At 47.0% G+C, this 20,532-nt stretch overlaps 2 long non-coding RNA genes across 5 annotated transcripts in view; one reads left to right on the top strand and one right to left on the bottom strand.

The window, feature by feature from the left end:
- Window positions 1–17,650, bottom strand: part of LOC142665642 (uncharacterized) — a 299,137-nt gene extending 281,487 nt beyond the window's left edge. For 2 of the 3 annotated variants that reach the window (XR_012851531.1, XR_012851533.1), the window contains exons 1-2: window positions 17,547–17,650; window positions 6,606–6,643 (exon numbers count right to left, since the gene is read on the bottom strand). This is a non-coding gene — a long non-coding RNA (uncharacterized LOC142665642). Of the gene's footprint in view, window positions 1–6,605; window positions 6,644–15,777; window positions 15,836–17,546 lie in introns of all 3 variants that reach the window. The other variant, XR_012851532.1, reaches the window with a different exon arrangement.
- Window positions 17,651–17,763: 113 nt separating this feature from the next.
- LOC142666471 (uncharacterized) overlaps window positions 17,764–20,532 on the top strand; it is a 65,736-nt gene continuing 62,967 nt past the window's right edge. For both annotated transcript variants that reach the window (XR_012851695.1, XR_012851694.1), the window contains exon 1: window positions 17,764–17,976. This is a non-coding gene — a long non-coding RNA (uncharacterized LOC142666471). The remainder of the gene's footprint in view (window positions 17,977–20,532) is intronic.

Below are 20,532 nucleotides of genomic sequence, written 5' to 3'. Positions count from 1 at the left end.
ATAGATGTGTGTTACGCTGTGAAGCAATCCTTTCTGCACAGGCCGGTGTCGCACTGATATATGGCGTCCTTTCCTATGCCCCTTTTGGTCTACACTCCGCACCTTTGCACTTTGGGGAATTTTGCTGGGAAAGGGTTGTCCTGGTATAATACGGGCACCATCGCTTCCAGCGGATATGTTTGGGCCCTCATTTTCCTGGTTCCCTAATTTTAGGTCCTTGATAAATCGCCTCTTCAAACAGAAGAAATGTTCCCCTCGGGCTGCACAACTGCATATTTATTTCCTGACTTATTGGAGCCATAACGAATTTTATTTTTTAATAGACGTAGTGGTATGAGGGCTTTTTTTTGCGGGACGAGCTGTAGTTATTATTGGTACCATTTTGGGGTACATGCGACTTCTTGATCACTTTTTATCCTATTTTTTGGGAGGCCAGGTAAACAAAAAAAAAACGCAATTCTGGCATAGTTTTATTTTGGTTTTTTTATACAGCGTTCACAACGCGTTATAAATTAAAGAGGCTCTGTCACCACATTATAAGTGCCCTATCTCCTATATAAGGAGATCGACGCTGTAATGTAGGTGACAGTAATGCTTTTTATTTAAAAAAAACGATCTTTTTCACAACGTTAGGAGCGATTTTGGTTTATGCTAATGAGCTTTCTTAATGCCCAAGTGGGCGTATTTTTACTTTCGACCAAGTGGGCGTTGTACAGAGGAGTGCATGACGCTGACCAATCGGCATCATGCACTCCTCTCCATTCATTTACACTGCACTAGCGATATAGATATATCGCTATGTGCAGCCTCATACACAAACCCTAACATTACTACAGTATCCTGATAATGAATGCACATGAAATCCAGCCTGGACGTCATGTGTACTCAGAATCCTGACACTTATGACTCTTTTTTGTGAGATTCCGGCAAGTGAAACCAAATCTCGTTTAGTTCCGTAATCTCGCGAGATTTGGTTTCACTCCTTATAAGGAGATAGGCCTCTTTAAATGTTAACTTTATTCTGCGGGTCAGTACGATTCCGGCGATACCCATTTTATAGAACTTTTTTATGTTTTACAACTTTTTGCACAATAAAACTACTTTTGTAAAAATATTGTATTTTTTCTGTCGCCAAGTTGTGAGAACATTTTAATTTTTTTGTCGACGCAGCTATATGAGGGCTTGCTTTTTGCGAGACGAGCTATAGTTTTTATAGGTACCATTTTTGGAATAGGTGCGACTTTTTGATCACTTTTTATTCCTATATTTATAGGGCAAAGTGACCAAAAAACATAAACTGGTATCGTTTTCTACGTGTTTTTTTTTACACTGTTCACCGCGTGAAATATAATATTTTGATACCTCAGGTCGTTACGTCGCGGCGATAACAAATACGTATGGTTTATTCTTTTTTTTCCAATAATAAAAGGACTTGATAAGAGTAAAAGGGGGCTTGTGTTTTATTTTATTACTTGAAACTTTTATTTTTTTCACAACTCGTTTTATTGAAAAGTAAACAATGTCAGATGCGGGTCCCACACTTCTCTAGAACGGGGCCCCCTAAACCCTGTTCTACTGCTTTGTGTTGTGGCTGACACATGTGATTCCAGACCATGAATTGCGGAAACAGAATAGCTCGCGGAGATACGCTGTTTCCGTAAGTCCCATAGAACTGAATAGCAGTTACGGAAACCGCATAACTCTCATGCTACGCTGCTTCCGTAACTGCCATTCACCATTATGGAACTTAAGGAAACGTAGCTCAGCGAGCAATGCTGTTTCTGTAATTCATGGTCAGAAATCACACGTGTCAGCCACAACAGCAGTAGAACAGGGTTTAGGGGGCCTCGTTCCAGAGATGGCACCCACGTCTATCTGATACTTATAACATATCCTCCTCTCAAGTTTTGAATTTAAATTGGAATAATTCACTGACAGCAAGTAGAGGTGTTGGAAATTTGACAATAAAAATGTATTTAAAAAAAGGTGCATAACTTTTAAATATACGATGATTAAAATGTTATTTACATGGAATGGACAACCCCTTTAAACTGTAAAATGACAAATTTTAAAGTGAAGAATAAGAAATAAAAAAAATGTGAAAGTTTACGCAATAGAGGAGCGCCACCTGATCAAGAGCTGACGAGCCAAAGCAGCTAAGGTGTCTCCCATACCGGCAGAGAACCCAGCCATGTGCTATATGGTTGTCCACTCTTGAATGTGCGCAATGTTATGCTAAATTTGTCCTACATGTGGCCCGCTGATATTTCCTGGAAAATTTGCGGCCAATCAACCAGAAGCTCTTCAGAGGGGTTGTCTTGTTGAGACACCCCCTGTAAGATTTAACTGCTCTCTAAACTTTGCCCAAAGATCACCCACCGTAATAGGACCACCACTCCCCATTATTTTGCCTGATGTCAGTCTTTGGGGGTCGTCTATTCTAATCATTGCTCATATTCTGTCAGTGGGAGTTATGGAAACAGCGTAGCTCAGCGGGCCCCATTCTAGATAGGTGCGGGTTTCAGAGGTGGGACCCGCATTTATAGTTAGGTCCAGAATTATTTGGACAGTGACAAGTTTCAGCATTTTAGCAGTTTACAAAAACATTCAATATGGGCTGAAAGTGCAGACTCAGCTTTAATTTGAGGGTATTCACATCCTAATTTGAGGAAGGGTTTAGGAATTACAGCTTAATATTAATGTAGCTGCCTCTTTTTCAAGGGACCAAAAGGTAATTGGACAATTGGGCTATTCCCTCGTTAATCCATCATCAATTAAGCAGGTAAAAGATCTGGAGTGGATTCCAGGTCTGGCATTTGCAAGCTGTTGCTGTGAACCCACAACATGAGATCAAAGAGCTAGCACAAATGTTAGGAGTGGCCAAATCAATAGTTTGGTACATTATTGAAGAAAAAAATATATATGGCACACTAGTGATCTCGTGAACTCCAAAAGGCCTGTACATCCATGGAAGACAAGAGTGGTGGATGATCGCAGAATCCTTTCCATGGCGAAGAAAAACCCCTTCACAACATCTACCTAAGTGAATAACACTCTTGAAAGCAGGTGGATCAGTATCTAAGCCTGCCATAAAGAGAAGACTTCATGACAGCAAATAGAGGGATCACCACAAGGTGCAAACCATTATTCAGCCTCAAAAATAGAAAGGCCGGATTAGACTTTGCCAAACAACATCTAAAGAAGCCGCCCAGTTCTGGAACAGCATGAAACTAAGATCAACCTGTACCAGAACGATGGGAGGAAGAAAGCATGGATAAGGATTGGAGCTGCTCATGATCCAAAGCCACCACATCCTCTATAAAACATGGTGGAGGCAGTGTGATGGCATGGTGGGGGCAGTGTGATGGCATGGGCACTGGGTCACTAAGTGTTTATTGATGATGTGACTGTAAACAGAAGCAGCCGGATGAACTCTGAATCTGAGCAGAAAGTAAATCCCTGAACATTTCAAACAAATGCAGCAAGGTTGATTGGACGTCTCTTCACAGGACAGATGGACAATGACCCAAAACATACTGCGAAAGCAACCCAGGAGTTTAAGGCAAAGTAGTGGATTATTCTACAATGGCCAAATCAATCACCAACCCGATTGAGCTGCATTTCACTTGCTTTAGACAAAACTTAAGGCAGAAAGACCCACAAACAAGCAAAAACCAAAGACAGTTGCAGTAAAGGCCGGGCAAAGAATCACAAAGGAGGAAACCCGGCATCTGGTGATGTCCATGGGTTCCAGACTTCAGTAATGGCTCGAGAGCTAGAAACGCGTCAGAGGGAACGTATGTTTTATGTTTCTTGTCCACCGTTTGCTGTTCAGTCTTCCGCTGGCTATCTATTTGAACCAATAAAGGGGATTTTTTCATGTTCCACAAGGAGTGCTGAACCTTTTCCTTCTGGATTGTTGTTTCTACAGCGTGGAGATCGCCTTTTCTTCGTGCACCTAGGAGGGTGATCTGACATTTACATATATTTCCTATATTCAGGCAGTCATTGCCTGCAAAGGATTCTCTACAAAGTATAATAATAATTAAAAAAAACAACACATTTTATTTATGGTAATGTTAATTTGTCCAACTACTTTTGAGCCCCTGAAACGAGGAGCCTGTGTAGAAGACTATTCAATTTGCATATAGTATGGAAAATAATTGTAGCATATTAAATTTCTCCTGACTTTGTGGAACACACTGCTATATATTTTTTATAAGTTTTGAAAATGAATAAATATTTAAATAAAAAATAAAATAAAAAAATTAAATGTCTCTAAGTCCATGATGTTACCAATACATATAGAGCCTCAATTGAAACATACTTTGTCCAACTTTGATATGGCATGGGCAGACTCAGGGTTGGTATACTTGGGGATAAAACTTTACTCTTCGCTGTCTCTTGTTCTGCAAGAAAATTACTCAGGGCTCATAGCAGATTTGAGATTGGAGTGTGAAAGACTGAATAAGTTCCAGTTATCCTGGATTGCTAGAGTCAATTTGGTTAAAATGTTATTGCTTCCCAAATACTTGTATATTTGTAGGACTATTCCACTGTTAATACCTACTAGTATCTCCTCTCAGATTCAGAACCTGTTTCTCCAGTTCATTTGGAAAAATAAACGAGCGAGGGTAGCCAGAACTTTATTGTATCAAAAGGTTAAGGAAGGGGGTTTGGGAGTCCCAGATGTAACGGCATATCATGTAGCTCCCATCATGGATCAGTTAGGTTCGTTATGGAGCTCCACAGCCCCGTCACTTTGGGCCCAGTTGGAAAATGAGATGTTTCCCCGATCTTCCATACGTAATCTGATGGCCGCGACATATGTGGGGACAGATAGGTCTAAAGTGTTCTTGGTAACCACATCTGATGCACTGAAATGCTGGAAATTAAAGGTATGCGCAAATCGTTGGGTGTACCTATCTCATGAACATATACCATTGCAAGCATTTCAACCTTTAGTCCCACATGTATTTTTGCAGACATGGGAATTGTTAGGCGTAACAGCCCTTTCAGATTTATATGAGGGAAAACACTTGAAATCTTTTGAGCAGTTGGTAAGGGAATATGGCGTAACTAGAACCATGTTTTACCAGCATCTCCAGATACGGCATATGATACAAACAATTGCTATCCCGGCTCAACCTACAAATCTTTCCTCATATCACAAATTCCTGTTTAAATGGCAAGGACACAGTAAGGGCTTAGCTTGTAGCTTTGATCTCCTTTTGAAAAAACAGTCCTCGGGGAAGACAGAGCATATATTACGATGGGAACGGGAAATGGGTTCTACGTTTTCTATGGCACAATGGTTGAAGGCCTCTAGTTGGATTACTCGTCATTCCAAATGTGTTAACCATATTGAACTCACCCGTAAAATTCACATGAGATGGTACCTAACACCTTCCAGATGTGCACATATATTTCAAAGCCGTTCCAATGGCTGCTGGAGAGGATGTGGTGCCTTGGGATCCACCTTACATATGTGGTGGACCTGTCCCAAGGTGGGAGAAATGTGGAAGGAGGTCTTTCGCCTACTACTAGAAATCACAGGAGGATCTATGCCTTTCTGCCTGGAGTTGGCTATCCTAGACATTGGTTTAGAAGACATAATGGCAGAGCATCGGGTACTAGTGCACCATGTCTTCATTGCTGCTAGAATGGCAATTGCCAAGTCCTGGAAGTCGACTATTTCCCCTTCCCTGTCGGAAGTGATAGGCAGGGTAAATGTAGCATGTCACCATGAATCCATGCTATTACAATCTCCCTCTGGTTATACCAAGAATGCACGTTATTATACCTAAATGAAGAAATTTATCTGGTAACATGACAATTTGTATTAACAGTGGATTGAATATGGCATAGCAAAGTTGTCTGTGGTTTCTTGTTTATGTATATCCTTTCACTGACATATCACATGTATGTATTATTCTATGCAGGTCCATGTTCCAGGACCAAAGATGGTTTATACAGTTTGAAAAAAATTGTAAACATTTTTCAATACAAATTTATTGATTTAAAAAAAAAAAAAAAAAAAAAAAAGGAGACCTGTGCAACTGGCTGCTGCAGAGTAAATACTGCGGATTGACTTTTCGTGCCTCTCATCCCCTCCCAAACTAGCTTCCCCTTACCCCTTAGGATCTAGGGGGGTGACTAGTGTAGTTCCTCTTAGGATTGTACAGGCCTCCTACACAGGGGGAGACCCTAACACTGCTCCTGCCCTCTCAAACCTTGCATGACATCGGTTTTCTCTCTCTGTATCTCTATCTTATCTAATTTTTTCTCACGTTCTGACATGGGTACCCAGTTTATTGTTACTAACGTTTCTACTTTATTGTTTACTGTTTCTCATCCTGCATGGTCATTATTGAACAGAACTTCGGCCTGCGTGCCGTAAGATTTATCTGCGGTTTCCCGTGATCTGTGTACGGATGTTTTTCTTTCTGTTTATCTTGTCGTATATTTTCAATAAAACAAAGATTTGATAAAAAAAAAAAAAAATACTGCTGATTTACATGGGGCTGACAATGGAGTTTTTATTTTATCTGAGAGGGACTATTTTTTAATTTACAACCTTTTTATTATAAAACATGCTGACCTACCTGTATATTGTGTCCAGACAGCTTGGCGGAGGTAACACCTGCAGAAAGAAAAGGAACATGTAAGGACATGTAAGTGTACATTGCGAGGAGGAGGGTGTCAGCACTCGTAAGACGTTATGGCCTTATTCAAACAGTGCAGATTTGCAAACATTTTTTAAGCCAAAACTAGAATGGGATCAAGAAGAGCAGAGCTAAGGCTTTCCTTTAGATCAGTGTTTCCCAAACTGTGGGTCGTGACACCCGGGTGGTCGCGTGAAGGCATCTGAAGGGTCACGAGCCACGCGGTGGCATGTCACGGTTTTAACGGAATCCAATGCTGGAGAAGCAAGCTCTCCAGCACTCCCCTTCACTGGCCATGAAGGGCCGCTCTAGGGCAATATACTGCATGGGGCAGCTATAGGAGCATTATACTGTGGGGCAGATATAGGGGCATTATAGTGTGTGGGGGCATTATACTGTGGGGGGTCAGCTTTAAGGGAATTATACTGCATGGGGTGAACTATAAGGGCATTATACTGTGTGGAGGCAGCTATAAGGGCAATATACTGTGTGGAGGCAGCTATAAGGGCAATATACTGTGTGAAGGCAGCTATAAGGGCAATATACTGTGTGAAGGCAGCTATAAGGGCAATATACTGTGTGAAGGCAGCTTTAGGGGCATTTAATTGTATAGGGAGGTATTAGAAGGGCATTATACTGTGCGGGGGCGGCACTATAGGGGCATTATACTACGTAGGCAGGCCCTATAGGGGCATTATATTCAAACTGGAAGGAAAAAGGGTATTGGAAAAGATTGGCGTAGACTAAAAATTTACTTTTATTATATTAATCTATAATATCCCACAACACATAATAAAACATAGGTAGTAATTGGGTAATATTTTTACCCTAGGCCTATGGTATCGAAAGGCTGAAGGTCCCCAAATATTTTAGCCTTAGGCAGAAAAAATCTGCCTCAAAATTCCTTCAGGCAAAAAACGCAGCGAAAAACACTTTCTCTGCCTCCCATTGATTCCAATGGGAAGTCAGAGGAACAGAGGCAAGAAAGAGAAAGCTGCTTTTTTTACGCGAGCAGCTACAAGTGGCCACGGGGGAAAAAAAAAGCTTCAGGCCCCCCCCCCCCATTGAAATCAATGGGAGGCGGTTTAAGCTGATTTTTTGGCACGGATTCAGAAGGGGGGGCTGCGATCTACAAGTGTGGAGTGGGGGTGCTATCTGCAAAGGGTGTGTGGCACTATCTGCATGGGCACTGAGTTTTCAGGGGATTGGGACAAAAAAAAACTTGGACACTGATGCAAAATGGACATGAAAAACTGAAAAATGTATCCTTTTCTTAATGGCCATCTTTTTTCACTGTCGTGTGACCGTAGCCTAAATGACAATGATGCTGGGAGTCCTATTCACATGTACCGTGGTCGGGCCGGGAAACCCGGTTGACACACGGACCGTTTTTCACAGTCCAATCACAGTCGTGTGAATTAATGTAATTTATTTAAAACTCCATTGTGGCCCAGAACCGCACAGTGTCCTGCTCAGACGTCAGACACGATAATGTAATTTCTCTCCAAAGTGCCCGCATGGCGCTATCTGCCTGGTCCTGCTGCCATTTACACTGCACTCGCCTGCAATGTCGGAGACCGGCTGAGGTGGTGACGGGCAGAGAGGGATGTCCGTGCACGCAGCACATTACTGATTAGATTCTGTTAACCTATTCCCTGCTGGGGAACACAGAAGTTATAATCAATTAGAAATACATTTTTCCAATTGAATTTCTGATAAAAAAAAAAGTATTTGCAGAGGTTAAAAGTTGTGAAGTTACGTACAAAGATGTTAAAAGCTATTTATATAAAGAAAATCCATCCCGGATTAAGTGGTAGTCCCGGATTCCCGGCGGTCGGGGGCGGCCGGTGGTATGTTCCGCTGTTAATTGTATCTGCGTCCTCAGGACGCAGATACAATTGAACCAAATGCTGAAGGAGAGGGAGCTCCTCTGCGCGCCAAGGACTCCCTGGGCACAGAGCTACTTTAGGCGCTGTGGCAGTCTCTACGGGGGGGGGGGGGTGTCAGTCTCCACAGAGGGCACTGTGGCCCTATCTACAGAGGGCACTGTGGCACTATCTAAAATGGGGCTGCACAATCTTGACATTCTTTTGTCTGCCAAATGAGCAGGCAGACTGTATTTAGCGGCACTTACACTGGAAAGTTAAAATAAGCACCTGGAGTAAAGTCACACATTTAAACCTAGCGGTATTATCATAGTAATGTAGTAGTGTTATAGTAATATAACATCTGAGGTGTTAAATGCTTGCGATCAGAAATGTGATCGCATGCATTGCCGCTGGGTCCCTGCTGTGAAACACACCAGAGACGAGGCGGCTATGGCGCCCAGCTCCTCCTCTAAACGGGCGCCATATTTAAAGACCCCTTCCCGACCCATCAGAGACATCTATGACAATACACAGAATAGATCAAATGTCAGATCGATGTGGGTTCCACCTCTGGGGCCCGCACCTATCTCTAGAATGGGGCCCCTTAACCCCTTAGTGACCAACAATACGCCTTTTAACGTTCGTCACCAAGGGGCCTTAGGCTAGGCTGACGCCTTTTCACGTTCGCCTAGTCTAAGTCTTGCACGGGTCTCCCATGCAGGCTGGAGCCGGGGCTCAGCTGTCTAATGACAGCGGAGCTCCTGCTCCAACGCCCGCGATCGAAGTTTACTTAGATCGTGGCCGTTTAACCCGTTAAATGCCGCCGTCAATAGCGACCGCGGCATTTAACTTGTTTACAGAAGGAGTGAGCTCCCTCTGTCACCCATCGGCGGCCCGCAAATGCAATCGCGGTTCGCCGATGGGTTGTCATGGCAGCCGGGGGGCTTGATGAAAGCCCCCAGGTCTGCCCTGGACATAAGCCTGTTAGGACGCGCCGGAGGCACGTCCTAACAGATTGCCTGTTAGATTTACACTGACGGGCAATAATGCTCTGGTATAGGAAGTATACCAAAGCATGATAGCAGCGATCTGAAGATCGCACAGTAAAGTCCCCTAGTGGGACTAGTGAAATAAATAATAAATGTGAAAGATTAATAAAAAAGACAGTAAAAAAATAAATAAAACCATTTTTTCCATAAAAAGTGGTTTTATTTAGTAAAAGTGTAAAAAATAAAATAAAAGTACACATATGTGGTATCGCCGCGACCGTAATGACTCCATTAATAAAGTTAATATGTCATTTAAACCGCAAGGTGAACACCGTAAAAAAAAAAAAGCAAAAAACAATGGCAAAAATTGCAATTTTTTCCCATTGCCCCCCAAAAAAGTCAAAATAAAAAAAATGAATCAATAAGTCCCATGCACCCCAAAACAGTACCAATCAAAACTACGTCTCGTCCCGCAGAAAACAAGCCCAAAAAATCACTACATTGATGGAAAAATAAAAAAAGTTACGGCTCTTGGAAAGCGATGATGCAAAAACAAATAATTTTAGTTCAAAAGTGTTTTTATTGTGCAAAAGTCGTAAACCATAAAAAAACCTCCACGTATGAGGTATTGCCGTAATCGTACCGACCCATAGAATAAAGATAACATGTTATTTACGCCGCACAGTGACCGGCGTCAATTTAAAAATGCATAGAACAATGGTAGAATTTCATGTTTTTTTTTATAATCCCCCCAAAAAAAGTTAATAGAAGTTACTAAAAAAATTATATGTACCCTAAAATGGTGCTATTAAAAAGTACAACTAATCCCGCAAAAAACAAGTCCTCATACAGCTATGTAGACGAAAAAATAAAAAAGTTATAGCTCTTTGAATGCGACTATAGAAAAACAAATAAAATAGCTTGGTCATTAGGGCCTAAAATGGGCTGGTCACGAAGGGGTTAAACCCTGTTCTACCGCTCTGTGTTGTAGTTGAGGCGTGTGATTTGCGACCATGAATTATAGCTCGCTGAGCTGTTTCCGGAAGTCCCATAGAACTGAATGGTAGTTACAGAAACAGCGTAGCTCACAGGCTACACTGCATCCATAACTCACGTTCAGAAATCACACTCTTCAGCCACAACACCGAGCAGTAGAACAGGGTTTAAGGGCCCTGTTCTAGGGATAGGTGCGGGTCATTGTAAGGCCCTGTTCAGGTTTTTTTTCCCTGGCGGCTTTTAGCCGCTCACAGGGGAAAAAAAAGTGGCATGTCCTTTCTTGCATCGGTTCCACCACTGATCTCCGATTGAAATCACAGAATTCTGAAGCTAATGTTTTATGCCTGCAAAAAAACACTGTGTGAACAGGGCCTGTTAGAAGTGTATGCAGCGTGTGGCTGCTACTCGGCGGAAGTGCAGCGACAGTCCTTACTGCGAGACAGATGGGGTAAACAAACTAAATAGCGATGGTGATTCCTAAACGAACTACCTCTATCGCACCATAGGGGCACTATACGGCGTACAGAGGCGCCGTAGGGGCACTATACGGCGTACAGAGGCGCCGTAGGGGCACTATACGGCGTACAGAGGCGCCGTAGGGGCACTATACGGCGTACAGAGGCGCCGTAGGGGCACTATACGGCGTACAGAGGCGCCGTAGGGGCACTATACGGCGTACAGAGGCGCCGTAGGGGCACTATACGGCGTACAGAGGCGCCGTAGGGGCACTATACGGCGTACAGAGGCGCCGTAGGGGCACTATACGGCGTACAGAGGCGCCGTAGGGGCACTATACGGCGTACAGAGGCGCCGTAGGGGCACTATACGGCGTACAGTGGCGCCACAGGGGCACTATACGGCGTACAGAGGCGCCACAGGGGCACTATACGGCGTACAGAGGCGCCACAGGGGCACTATACGGCGTACAGAGGCGCCACAGGGGCACTATACGGCGTACAGAGGCGCCACAGGGGCACTATACGGCGTACAGAGGCGCCACAGGGGCATTATACGGCGTACAGAGGCGCCACAGGGGCATTATACGGCGTACAGAGGCGCCACAGGGGCATTATACGGCGTACAGAGGCGCCACAGGGGCATTATACGGCGTACAGAGGCGCCACAGGGGCATTATACGGCGTACAGAGGCGCCACAGGGGCATTATACGGCGTACAGAGGCGCCACAGGGGCATTATACGGCGTACAGAGGCGCCACAGGGGCATTATACGGCGTACAGAGGCGCCACAGGGGCATTATACGGCGTACAGAGGCGCCACAGGGGCATTATACGGCGTACAGAGGCGCCACAGGGGCATTATACGGCGTACAGAGGCGCCACAGGGGCATTATACGGCGTACAGAGGCGCCACAGGGGCATTATACGGCGTACAGAGGCGCCACAGGGGCATTATACGGCGTACAGAGGCGCCACAGGGGCATTATACGGCGTACAGAGGCGCCACAGGGGCATTATACGGCGTACAGAGGCGCCACAGGGGCATTATACGGCGTACAGAGGCGCCACAGGGGCATTATACGGCGTACAGAGGCGCCACAGGGGCATTATACGGCGTACAGAGGCGCCACAGGGGCATTATACGGCGTACAGAGGCGCCACAGGGGCATTATACGGCGTACAGAGGCGCCACAGGGGCATTATACGGCGTACAGAGGCGCCACAGGGGCATTATACGGCGTACAGAGGCGCCACAGGGGCATTATACGGCGTACAGAGGCGCCACAGGGGCATTATACGGCGTACAGAGGCGCCACAGGGGCATTATACGGCGTACAGAGGCGCCACAGGGGCATTATACGGCGTACAGAGGCGCCACAGGGGCATTATACGGCGTACAGAGGCGCCACAGGGGCATTATACGGCGTACAGAGGCGCCACAGGGGCATTATACGGCGTACAGAGGCGCCACAGGGGCATTATACGGCGTACAGAGGCGCCACAGGGGCATTATACGGCGTACAGAGGCGCCACAGGGGCATTATACGGCGTACAGAGGCGCCACAGGGGCATTATACGGCGTACAGAGGCGCCACAGGGGCATTATACGGCGTACAGAGGCGCCACAGGGGCATTATACGGCGTACAGAGGCGCCACAGGGGCATTATACGGCGTACAGAGGCGCCACAGGGGCATTATACGGCGTACAGAGGCGCCACAGGGGCATTATACGGCGTACAGAGGCGCCACAGGGGCATTATACGGCGTACAGAGGCGCCACAGGGGCATTATACGGCGTACAGAGGCGCCACAGGGGCATTATACGGCGTACAGAGGCATTATACGGCGTACAGAGGCGCCACAGGGGCATTATACGGCGTACAGAGGCGCACCACTGGGGCATTATACGGCGTACAGAGGCGCACCACTGGGGCATTATACGGCGTACAGAGGCGCACCACTGGGGCATTATACGGCGTACAGAGGCGCACCACTGGGGCATTATACGGCGTACAGAGGCGCACCACTGGGGCATTATACGGCGTACAGAGGCGCACCACTGGGGCATTATACGGCGTACAGAGGCGCACCACTGGGGCATTATACGGCGTACAGAGGCGCACCACTGGGGCATTATACGGCGTACAGAGGCGCACCACTGGGGCATTATACGGCGTACAGAGGCGCACCACTGGGGCATTATACGGCGTACAGAGGCGCACCACTGGGGCATTATACGGCGTACAGAGGCGCACCACTGGGGCATTATACGGCGTACAGAGGCGCACCACTGGGGCATTATACGGCGTACAGAGGCGCACCACTGGGGCATTATACGGCGTACAGAGGCGCACCACTGGGGCATTATACGGCGTACAGAGGCGCACCACTGGGGCATTATACGGCGTACAGAGGCGCACCACTGGGGCATTATACGGCGTACAGAGGCGCACCACTGGGGCATTATACGGCGTACAGAGGCGCACCACTGGGGCATTATACGGCGTACAGAGGCGCACCACTGGGGCATTATACGGCGTACAGAGGCGCACCACTGGGGCATTATACGGCGTACAGAGGCGCACCACTGGGGCATTATACGGCGTACAGAGGCGCACCACTGGGGCATTATACGGCGTACAGAGGCGCACCACTGGGGCATTATACGGCGTACAGAGGCGCACCACTGGGGCATTATACGGCGTACAGAGGCGCACCACTGGGGCATTATACGGCGTACAGAGGCGCACCACTGGTGCATTATACGCCGGAGAGAGGCGCACCACTGGGGCATTATACGGCGGAGAGAGGCGCACCACTGGGGCATTATACGGCGGAGAGAGGCGCACCACTGGGGCATTATACTGTGGAGAGAGGCGCACCACTGGGGCATTATACTGTGGAGAGAGGCGCACCACTGGGGCATTATACTGTGGAGAGAGGCGCACCACTGGGGCATTATACTGTGGAGAGAGGCGCACCACTGGGGCATTATACTGTGGAGAGAGGCGCACCACTGGGGCATTATACTGTGGAGAGAGGCGCACCACTGGGGCATTATACTGTGGAGAGAGGCGCACCACTGGGGCATTATACTGTGGAGAGAGGCGCACCACTGGGGCATTATACTGTGGAGAGAGGCGCACCACTGGGGCATTATACTGTGGAGAGAGGCGCACCACTGGGGCATTATACTGTGGAGAGAGGCGCACCACTGGGGCATTATACTGTGGAGAGAGGCGCACCACTGGGGCATTATACTGTGGAGAGAGGCGCACCACTGGGGCATTATACTGTGGAGAGAGGCGCACCACTGGGGCATTATACTGTGGAGAGAGGCGCACCACTGGGGCATTATACTGTGGAGAGAGGCGCACCACTGGGGCATTATACTGTGGAGAGAGGCGCACCACTGGGGCATTATACTGTGGAGAGAGGCGCACCACTGGGGCATTATACTGTGGAGAGAGGCGCACCACTGGGGCATTATACTGTGGAGAGAGGCGCACCACTGGGGCATTATACTGTGGAGAGAGGCGCACCACTGGGGCATTATACTGTGGAGAGAGGCGCACCACTGGGGCATTATACTGTGGAGAGAGGCGCACCACTGGGGCATTATACTGTGGAGAGAGGCGCACCACTGGGGCATTATACTGTGGAGAGAGGCGCACCACTGGGGCATTATACTGTGGAGAGAGGCGCACCACTGGGGCATTATACTGTGGAGAGAGGCGCACCACTGGGGCATTATACTGTGGAGAGAGGCGCACCACTGGGGCATTATACTGTGGAGAGAGGCGCACCACTGGGGCATTATACTGTGGAGAGAGGCGCACCACTGGGGCATTATACTGTGGAGAGAGGCGCACCACTGGGGCATTATACTGTGGAGAGAGGCGCACCACTGGGGCATTATACTGTGGAGAGAGGCGCACCACTGGGGCATTATACTGTGGAGAGAGGCGCACCACTGGGGCATTATACTGTGGAGAGAGGCGCACCACTGGGGCATTATACTGTGGAGAGAGGCGCACCACTGGGGCATTATACTGTGGAGAGAGGCGCACCACTGGGGCATTATACTGTGGAGAGAGGCGCACCACTGGGGCATTATACTGTGGAGAGAGGCGCACCACTGGGGCATTATACTGTGGAGAGAGGCGCACCACTGGGGCATTATACTGTGGAGAGAGGCGCACCACTGGGGCATTATACTGTGGAGAGAGGCGCACCACTGGGGCATTATACTGTGGAGAGAGGCGCACCACTGGGGCATTATACTGTGGAGAGAGGCGCACCACTGGGGCATTATACTGTGGAGAGAGGCGCACCACTGGGGCATTATACTGTGGAGAGAGGCGCACCACTGGGGCATTATACTGTGGAGAGAGGCGCACCACTGGGGCATTATACTGTGGAGAGGGGCGCACCACTGGGGCATTATACGGCGTCGAGAGGCGCACCACTGGGGCATTATACGGCGTCGAGAGGCGCACCACTGGGGCATTATACAGCGTCGAGAGGCGCACCACTGGGTCATTATACTGTGTAGAGAGACACCATAGGGGCATTATCATGTAAGGGGTCAATATACTCTGTGGGGGGGCCCACTCAGATGTGCTAAACCCCTAGCTACGCCTGTGATGCACACGGGTCAGGTCACATGATCCACCATCAGTGGCCATAGTTGGGTCTCAGCGACGCACAGCAGCAAGATAACGCTCCCTCCCCCACCCGCACAAGTAACGTTTTCGATGTTGCAGGGACTCGTTTTTTGATGAGCCAAGTATACGTACGTCTGATGAAATGTATCCGCGTACGGTAGTCCAACCTCAAGAAGTTTCGGAACACCTGCTATATATATATAAAAATAATAATAAGCGCATTTTACATTTCAAAATACACGTAGAAAATAAAAACTTTATTAAACTTCCCATTCAAAACAATATCTAAGCGCACGGTTAGCACATACAATTTTTTTTTACGTATTAAAAAAAACAACAACACACACATCAGGTCAATACTTTGACCCGTAAAACGCACATAAAACACGCCAACCGTTCCCAAAGCAAATGGGAGTCCTAAATTCAGGCCAGAAAACGTGCAAAGCGCACGCAAAACTCGTAAAAAAAAAAAAATGCTTTTATTTTAAAAAGTGCTGCACAAGAACCGCATTTAACACGTTTACAGGTCCTTTTTTGAGCGCCGTGTGAACGTGTCTTTTCTGTTTAGGTTTGGTTCCTGGTTTTGGCTTAAGAAAAAAACTAATAAAAACTTGCGATGTGTGAACAAGGTCTATTTGAGCTGGTGTATATCTGGGGCGCTTCTGGTTAGTAACCCTAACATTATATTCACATGGTGCAGCTAAATCAGTTTACTGAAGAAAAAAAAAAAAAAAAAAAATGAATATTACACAGAAACGATTTTGTGGTAATAAACAGTTATTTCACTGCACCGTACCCCTATGTTGACACAGAGTATTTTGCCAAGTTTTTTGACGCGGATACCGCGTCACAAAACTCGGCAAAAACGGCTCGAAAACGCCTCCCATTGATTTCAATGGGAGGCGTTGGCGTCTTTTTCCCGCAAGCAGTAAGGCTATGTTCACACTGGGTATTTTGCCGAGGAAACCGCGTCGCAAAACTCTGCAAAAACGGCCCGAGAACGCCTCCCATTGATTTCAATGGGAGGCGTCGGCGTCTTTTTCCCACGAGCAGTAAAACTGCCTCGCGGGAAAAAGAAGCGACATGCCCTATCTTCGGGCGCTTCCGCCTCTGACCTCCCATTGACTTCAATGGGAGGCAGGAGAAAGCGTATTTCTCGCTGTTTTATGCCCGCGGCGCTGAATGGCCGCGGGCAAAAAACGGCGCGATAATCGCCACGAAAATCGGCGTGCAGGGAGAGGAATATCTGCCTCAAAGTTCCAAACGGAATTTTGAGGCAGATATTCCTCCCCCAAAATACTCCGTGTGAACATAGCCTAAAACTGCCTCTCGGGAAAAATAAGCGACTTGCCCTATCTTCGGGCGCTTCCGCCTCTGACCTCACATTGACTTCAATGGGAGGCAGAGAAAGCGTATTTTGCGGTGTTTTCTGCCCGCGGCGCTCAATGGCCACGAAAATCGGCGTGCCGTGAGAGGAAAATCTGCCTCAAACTTCCAAACGGAATTTTGAGGCAGATATTCCTCTTGCAAAATACTCCGTGTGAACATAGGGTTCATTTGCATGAAACATTGTTTGTTTTTTTTTTTACTGTGATTAATAACATTTCAGCAAAACCTTACAAAAAATACCTGTGTATTTACAAGAGTCCATGTTTTTGAGCAGTTTCGTGAAAAAAAAATTTGCCAAGGTTTTTTTTTTTTTAACCCAAAAGATGTCGCAGTTTTGCCACAAAAACGACAAACGCATAACCTATTCATGTCATTTTCTCTCCTTCATTCACATCTTGTCAGTCCTGTAACACCTTACCTGTCTCACCTGCTCATTCTCAGTCACATACAATATTAATTCACCTCAGCGACACACTCCATTAAGCCCCAGGGCCCTCCTCTCCGACAGTTACCTTAAATGGTGTCACTAAAAACCTTCACGTCCCTCCATTCCGTACTTCATTCCTCTCACCCTCCCCTGCGATTCCGGCGTCCTGCAAAGCGCGGGAATTCAGCGCGGGAATTCAGCGCCGGAAGTTATCTCTACAGCGTGAGGTAATGCGGTCAGAGAGTCAGGAGGGGGCGCTCGTTATAGGACTGTGTGTGTGCGCGCGCGCGTTCTGACACAATCATCTGCAGAAGTCGGGGGGGCGGAGACTGATCGCAAAATAGAGGGCGCGCAATACAAAATGGAGACTGGCAATAGCGTGTGGTGATTCATTTTCAGGCCGTTCAAAGGTCATCTCTCACCTGAGAATTTATTGTATACCATAGCTCCTCAGGCCTGCCGCGTGGTATCTGCACTCAGCTATATTCAATTACAAACATGTCAGCAGAAATATGGTGAGCTTCTCTACAATCCCCCCTAATAAAAAAATATTGACATTCTGGTTAATATAAGTGAAGGAGACTTCCTCTAAGTTCACATTAAAGGAATTTTTTTTTTTATCCGTTTCTGGGAAAGCTGGGTGACCACCAATATGGCCGCCATCACAGGTATTATACGGGTTGTCACCCAGCTTTCCTAGATTCCTGATGCATCCCCCACTCCAATATAACAATTTGCCAGGATAAGACGAGTGACAACCTCGCAGTAGGGCTAATGACGAGCATATTGGTTGTCACCCAGATTTCAATTGTAAAATGACTTCGGCTTTGTTCACACTGGCATCATGTTTTCTATTTATAATGGAAACCGCAACGTGTTGCCGACCCCATCGTACCACGTATATACGAAGCCGAACTGAGGACAACGGAGGCTAAAATCAACGGGTACTTTGATGAAAACTTGATTTTCTGTTCCTGTGACGAAACCGAATAACGGAAAACAACGCGGGTGTGAACTGAACCTTAGTTCTGTGCACGTTTTCAGGTTCTGGGTGTAATCAAGAATGTTCAGACTCACTGACAGCAAGCAGAGATCTTGAACGGGAAAACTAAAATAACGCACGTGTCGCATGACGTACACCAGTGGAACCCATTGGATTTAATGGGTCATTTTACCAGACAAAATAGCGTTACGTGCTGCGCTATTTTGTCTAGGATTTTTGACGGGTTCGGCTACGGTGGCTCCAACGCAAATGTGAACACAGCCGTAGGTAAGTAAATACCTTTAGGGAACAGTGCGCCATTGATAATCACTTACGATGTGTATATTTAGTATTGTTCAGACGGAAACTTCAGAAATCGCACCTTAGCGATGAGTCGCTTGGTTTTGCCGCTATAACACCCTCTACATCATATAGGCAAAGGAAAAAACGCGAGTGGTTTTTGCCATAAAACGCGTCAAAAAATGCCACAGAGTTTTTGAGGCGGAAAACGGCTCAAGATAGGGCATGTCGCTCCTTTTTCCCGCAAGCGTTTTCTCCCGTGAGCGGGAATAAAACGCCTCCACCTCCCGTTGAAATGAATGGGAGACAATTTCGGCCTCCCGCGGCAAAAAAAACTCAACAGGGCCTAAGCTGTCCATGTAATATATGGATGGGCCGGGTTTGCCAGAGCAGGAGCTGCCGATACTTAGGGTCTCTCCGAGTCATAGTGGGGGAATCCCGAACCAAAACCCCCTCTATGATGTCCATCTGCCCTAATGGAAAATAAAAACAGCAATGCCACCATTGTTTTTTGCTACTTCTTTTATGCTGTTTACTTTGCTATTAAGGGCCAGTTCACACAGAGTTTTTTTTTACGCGGAAGCCACGTCGGAAAATGCTCCAAAAAATGTCTGAAAATGCCTGCCAGCGGAAAAAACGTCTCGCGGGAAAAAGAAGCGACATGCCTTATCTTCGGCCGTTTATGTCTCTGACCTCCCATTCACATCAATGGGAGGCGCAGAGAAAGCATGGCCTTACAGGCTTACACCTATGGCAGATCTGGGGAGGACTTGGCAGAGCACGGTTGGGGTGGCAGACAGAGCCCTCTCCTTCTGTCAAGCTCTTCAGATGCAGAGGTCACTATTGGCCGCAGCATCTATGGCGTTAAAGGGGTTGTCGGTGGGAGTACGACACCCAGACCCCGCAACGATCAGCTGTTGCCTCCAGGCACCGGATGTTATGCAGTGGTCGGTGTTGGAAGCAGCTGGCTCCGTACACTGTATAACGGCCTTGCTGCCGAACTGCAACTCATAACACGCCTGCTATACCATGACCGGAGCCATCTGCTTCCGGCATGGACATCCGATGTCTGAAGGCAGCCGGAACAACTGATCTGTGCAGGGTCCAGGTGTCAGACCCCCACCGATCATGTACTGATGACCCATGGTGTGGATAGGTCATCAGTATGAAAAATCTCACGGTACCCGGACAACCCCTTTAAATCTTGACAAGTCCTGACGGCCCTTCAAGACGTGTCAAGATTTAAAGGGGTTGTCCGGGTACGGTGCGGTTTGACTTATAATGGGTCCGTCAGGTTCTAATATATATTTTTGTCACTTCTAGACCAGTGCTGCAGACAACATCATTCTTGCCATCAAGAGTAACAAAAACCCAACGGCAGCAATGTTAATGTGAACAGAGCCCAATAATAGAGTCTGAAGTGTTAATTCTCCGAGCAGGGCATTTTTTTTCTCTTTTAATAGCCGTGTTTTTGCCTTATTCCCATCATAATTAATTAAAGTTTACCCGTCGGCCATTATTGAATGATATCGGGAAATAAGCAGGTAGCGGGCACTTGTTACCTGACAGGTGAGCCTCCCCAAAAAGTAAAGGGTTAATAAGTCAGCAGGATGTCTGATTATCTGTACGGGATTAAAAACTTCTTGTCTCTCCGGAAAGTGCTCCTAAGTGCAATATAATGACTCTAATCCTTTGTAATTACCAGAGTACAGACGCGTTTTGTTTAATTATGTGTAATTCATGCAGCTAAAAGGGGTTAGTATTACTACTTACTCCTGTCTGGGTCCCT

This window comes from Rhinoderma darwinii, chromosome 13 (genome assembly GCF_050947455.1).
Source record: "Rhinoderma darwinii isolate aRhiDar2 chromosome 13, aRhiDar2.hap1, whole genome shotgun sequence".
NCBI lineage: Eukaryota > Metazoa > Chordata > Amphibia > Anura > Rhinodermatidae > Rhinoderma > Rhinoderma darwinii.
The sequence above is the reverse complement of the archived record's forward strand: the minus strand, read 5'-3'. Positions and strand labels throughout refer to the sequence as shown.